This window comes from Chiloscyllium plagiosum, chromosome 28 (assembly GCF_004010195.1).
Source record: "Chiloscyllium plagiosum isolate BGI_BamShark_2017 chromosome 28, ASM401019v2, whole genome shotgun sequence".
Taxonomy (NCBI): Eukaryota; Metazoa; Chordata; class Chondrichthyes; order Orectolobiformes; family Hemiscylliidae; genus Chiloscyllium; species Chiloscyllium plagiosum.
Genome location: NC_057737.1, coordinates 11,590,877 through 11,596,876, shown reverse-complemented (window position 1 = coordinate 11,596,876; position 6,000 = coordinate 11,590,877).

Below are 6,000 nucleotides of genomic sequence, written 5' to 3'. Positions count from 1 at the left end.
TGCGGGGTTGTGGGACTATGAGGTTGGAGGCGGTGGATGGGAGATCCCCTGAGGTGATGAGGTTCTGGATGGTCTGGGAGATGATGGTTTGGTGGTGGGAGGTGGGGTCATGGTCAAGGGGGCAGTAGGAGGAGGTGTCCGCGAGCTGGTCTTGCTTTAGTCAACATTGTCAACACTTCTGCTCCCCACATCCCTCAAATGTCTTGAATATCACTTGCTATATCCCCTATCCAATAAACATTAACATCTTTAACTTCTTGCATCATTAATTGTGTATTGGCCTTTTCTATGACCAAGCCCTGCTGTGTGCACTCCAATCTTACCTCTAACTGTAGTAAAGCATCCCAACCTAACAAGTTAATTGGCGTCTCTTTAGACACTAATAGTGGCAGAACTATCTCCCTGCCTTCCATTTCTAATCTTACTGGAGCTGTAAATCGGGTTAACTGTGATTTCCCTGAGAACCCTACAGTTTTAACGAATTTATTTGACATGGGAAGGTGAGAGGCATACTCCGGCTGTACACAATTGTATGTAACTCCAATATCTATCATCACCGGTGTCTGCCGCCCTTCTATATTAACTTGTATTACTGGTTCTTGATCAGCCTCCCATGCTGCTACAGGGTAGTGCCCCTTCCCACCCAGGTTCTCAGGGTATCTCTAACACATCCCATACAGGTTAACAGGTTCTGCTGGGCCTGTGCGTGTCTGGGAAGTGGCCACTGGGGATTCCTGCCGTCTAGGCCCGCTGTAGGGCAGAGAGGGCCCAGTCCAATAAGGGCAATTCCTCCTAAAGTGGCCTGGTTGATGGCATCCCCAGCACATTATTGTTGGCCCCTCTTGAACCTGACTATTTATCATGTACCTCAGTCACCCATTCCTATGTCCCTGTCCTTGGGGACTTCAGTTCTTTTTCGGCTGTTGTTTAAATCTGCCCTGCCCCGGATACGTCACCTGCTGGAAAGCTTCTCTCAAAACCTCCATTGCTGCCATGGGATTTTCTGGCCCCTGTCTGGCTACCTGATAGGACCCCCCCTTGCGCCGGCTCTTGGTTCATGCCAGTGTTGATTACTGTGTCGGTTCTTACTGGCAACACCTTTTTAGCCTTCTCTTTATCTTTCTTTTTAAGCTCTTCGAGCTGCATTTGCGCCAGCTTCCTTTGCACCTCCTCCTGCTGTTCAGGCAGTTTCTCTTTGTCTTTTCGAAACCTTTCAACTACATGAACTACATGATCTTTAAATTCCTGGTGGCTCATTGATGATGTCAGACCCACCACCTCCTCTAGCCTTGACCTGACTTGGAAGGGCATTGCCTCAATGATGGAATTTCGGAACATTGTGGTCAGCAACTGATTAGTCTCTATGTCTTGCTCTGTTTCCAGCCTCCACTTCTTTAACTGTTTCTCCAAATAAGCAGCTGGGTTTTCACTTTCTCCCAGTGGATCCCCTCTCAGAGCCTGGGGGTCCATTTTGGGTGGATAACAGACTCTTAAGGCCTGCCATACCTTCTGTCTCACTCGATCAAACCTGACCCCATCAATCATTGGATTGTCTGCGACATTTTTCAATCGGGCTCAGACCATTATTTCCTTTAACTTTGGGAGTCCTACCGACCTCACCAGCCGTGCCTTCAAGTCTCCTATAGCCAGCAACTGCCCTGTGGTTTCATCTTCAAAACTCCTGATACACTTTCCCGCTCCCTCATGTAAACTGAGCAACGCATTCTTCAGCCCTTCCAGATCCTGAGTTCCCCAAGGAATGTATTGTCGGTTTCTCCCCTCTTTTACAAGGAGCAGTAGCATCCTTCCCTGTTGGCCCTATTTTCCTTTATTAACACTACTTCTCAATAAATCCCCCTCGGGCTCTAAATCCAATGCTATTTATAATTCCTCCCATTTTTTTAGGGACTGGGGCCTTTTTCTTTCCTTGTCCCTCATGCTCCCTTTCTGCTTGCTCTCCGTCACTTTCACTGCTTTTCTCTTCGACCCTCCTTTCGTATCGCAATGAGTATTCCTCAATTGCTTTTTGTTCCCTTAGCCCACGCAGCACACTAATCTCATGTTTCAGCTTTTCTTGCTCTCATCGTATAGCTTCTATTTGCTCCTGCCTGTCCCTTTTCTCTCTTTCTCTTCTTTCCCTCAGTTCATTTTTGTCTTCTGCACTTCTATCCCATTCTAACAGTCTCTCTATTTCTACTGTTCCCTTTATTATTGGACACTGCTTCAATGCCACTTCAGTCAAGTAGGGACGAGGTCTATTCAACTCCTCCACATCTGGGTATAGAAGGGATGCTGATTCCTCCTTTTCTGTTTCCCATAACTGCTCAGCTTGTTCTTTTGCAGCTTTCCTAGTCACCACAGGTGCCTGACAAGCTACCTTCAGTTCCTCACTCTCTTTCCTGAAAAGTTTCAATATTTCCACCTCCTGATTCCTGTTTTGATTTCTATTTTTAGATTTATCTTTCGACTTATAGATCTTAATTAATCCTTCCATCTCATTGCACATATGTACATCAAAGTTACCTTCTTTTGTCCATTTAGTCAATGAATCCTTAGTTCTTTTTTCCCATTTCTCAGAAATTTTTACAATATCATTTCTTGCCACTGGAAATTTCTTACTCAGTATCTCAATTGCAGTCCCTTTATCCATCCTACGATATATTTCAGTCCAACTAATGCATTATCTTTGCTCTCATAAATCACTTCCTCATACCATCAAGCCTGGAGTGCTTTGTTCAATAGTATAAGCAATTCCTAACTTTATAACTTGCAATTGTCCCGTACCAATCTATCAATTTCTAAACGTCCTCAATTGCAGCTAGTTAATACAAACAACCTATTCTCATTCATTCAGCCTAAATCAATCCTTCACTGCACCTTCAAATTGCACCAATCACTAATGGTTTCTTGGGAAATTTCTCTCTCAAAAAAACTATCTTAAATTCTTACAGTGCAAAATAAAATCAAAATACCCCTGGATCTTGAGATCCAGGGAAACAAAACACAAACATTTAACCACAATCTTACAATTATGCATACAAATCAGATCACAATGATCAAACTATAAACTCTCTCTCACACACAGACACACACAAACATTCTGCAAGCTGCAGCTGCTCGCGCTCTCTCTCTCTCTCACACACACACACACAGCCAGAGCCTTACTTAAACAGACCCTTTGTTCATTTCCAAAAATCCTATTATCCTACAGGCCTTATCTAAAACATTTAACAGTCTAGTAACACTATAGCACTATGACTATTCTCTGCTATTTTACTTTTAATCATCCACTACCAATTTGCCGGCTTTCTAAACAGGTCTATCAGCGCTTCCAGTAAAACAATTTCCTCTTCTTTATTTTGCCCTTTCTATCTATAGGATCTTATAAAACAATTTCCCCTGCTTTATTCTGCCCTATCTATCTATAGGGTCTTATAAAACAATTTCCCCTTCTTTATTCTGCCCTATCTATCTATAGGGTCTTATATTTCTGCCCTATTTATCTATAGGGTCTTACATACACCACATGGAATTTTTGCTACTTTTTATTCTTACTCACCCCTTACCCCACTGTGCAGTTTTCTTGACCAATTCTCCACGTCTCCTTCAGCAGCAATTTACCCCTCGCCTTTGGATCTTGGATCGGAGACACACTCTGGCAGGTTCCTGCACCTCTGAGTCCTCAAGGACCACTTCAAGCCAACAGAATATAGTCCAAATTCACTGCAAAAATGCTAACTTTTTTTTGTTGGGTACCCTTATTCTGTCAGTCTCGGGTGTGCCTTCAGTGGACCAAGAAACACCCTGTTACTGCCGCCCTCTGTCCAGGTGGGTCTCTGCACGACCCTGCTCGCAGCGCCAAATTTGTTGTGGAGAAAATATAGAGAACCACCAGGTGATGCAGAGAGTTCTTCAAGAAGTAGGTCTTTTATTTTCAAACTGACACTGAGAAAGCAGATTCTTGAATGACCATGAACCTCAGGGTCCGTGGATTTTTATATTTCTTTTCATGTTTCTGTTAGCTTATCAGCATGTCCAACTATATTAATCAAAGTACCTCACTCTAGCTACACAATAACCAGTGATGTTAGTTCCCATTATCTCTTTAGTTGTACATTCTACTTAATGTTACTCTAATGTCATGGTTAGATATTTATTGCTAACTGTGCTACAGTGATCTTTCCATTCCAGACTAACCTGTCGTAATAGATATTTAGCTATTCCATCTGTTATAACAGTCTCCTGTCTCAAGCTGACTCTACTATTAATTAGATATTTTAATGTCATGTCCCAAATACTTATTGTCTCAATCCTGTCATAACACTTAGAGAATCTTGCTTTATTACTTGTGTTATCTCATCGCGCCATAGTGACCCTTCAGCCTTAACCTTACTCTGCTAATTGGTGTAAGAATGTTCCACTATGATTCTCCCATCCTGCCTTCCACAGAACACACGCTGTCAGTGGTCTTCATGCTTTAACCCTTCCCATGCTTTCACGCTCTGTATTTTTCATAGGTGGCACAGTGGCTGAGTGGTTAGCACTGCTGCCTCACAGGACCAAGGACCCAGGTTTGATTCCAGCCTCGGGCAACTGTGAAAACTTCACACATTCTCTGTGTGTCAGCGTGGATCCCTTCTGGGCGCACTGGTTTCCTCCCACAATGCAAAGATGTGCAGGTTAGATAAATTAGCTGTGCTAAATTGCCCATAATGTTCAGGGATGTTTAGGTTAGCTGCATTAGGCAGGGGTAAAAATAGAATAGTGGGTGAGTGGGGGGGGGTTATTCTTCAGAGGGTCGGTGTGGACTTGTTGGGATGAAGGGCCTGTTTCCTCACTAGCGAGTTTTGAGAAGATTTTTAGCTCAGGTTGAGGTTCGGGATGTAGGTTTGCTCACTGAGCTGGAAAGTTCATTTTTAGACCTTTTGTCACAATACTAGGTAACATCATCAGTGAGCCTCCAGATGAAGCACTGGTGGCATGGCCCACTTTCTTTTGTATTTAGGTTTCCTTGGGTGGGTGATGTCATTTTTGTTAGAGGGTAGTAAATGGGATCCAAGTTAATGTGTTTGTCAATAGAGTTCGGGGTGAAATGCTATGCTTCTAGGAATTATCGTACGTGTCTCTGTTTGGCTTGTCCTAGGATAGATGTGTTGTCCCAGTCGAAATGGTGTCCTTCCTCATCTGTATGTAAGGATACTATCATCAACTAGCCACAAAAAGACATGACCCACTCTCACTAGTATCCTTACATACAGATGAGGAAGGACACCACTTCAACTGGGACAACACATCCATCCTAGGACAAGCCAGAGACATGCACGAGAATTCCTAGAAGCATGGCATTCCAACCAGAACTCTATCGACCAACACATTGACTTAGATTGCATTTACCACCCCCCCGAGAAAAATAACAGTAAATGACGTCACCAACCCAAGGAACCTAAACACAAATAGAAAGCAGGCCATGCCACCAGTGCTTCATCCAGAGGCTCACTGATGATGTTGGGGCCTAGATTAGAGTGCTGCTGGAAAAACACAGCAGGTCAGGCAGCATCCGAGGAGCAGGAAAACTGAAGAAACCACTGTGTAAATAAAACTGCTCAGAAGTTTTGACACTGTGATGGATTTCGGGGAAAAAAAACCTGATTCCTGATTAAGGGCTTTTGCCTGAAATGTCGATTTTCCTGCTCCTCAGATGCTGCCTGACCTGCTGTGCTTTTCCAGCACCACTCTAATCTAGACTCTGATTTCCAGCATCTGCAGTACTCACTTTTGCCTCACTGATGATGTTACCTAGTACGTTGATGAAACATCTGAAATACAAATCTTGCTCAGCGAGCAAACCGACATCCTGTTTCCACATTACAGGGATTCAATACCAATGATAAAATTTCAACAATTTTCATGTTGGTAGACAGTGCTCAGCTGAAGTTGTAACTATCACATTTTGAAACAAAATTGAAGAATCTTCTAATGGTCTGCAACCTAAATGATTAG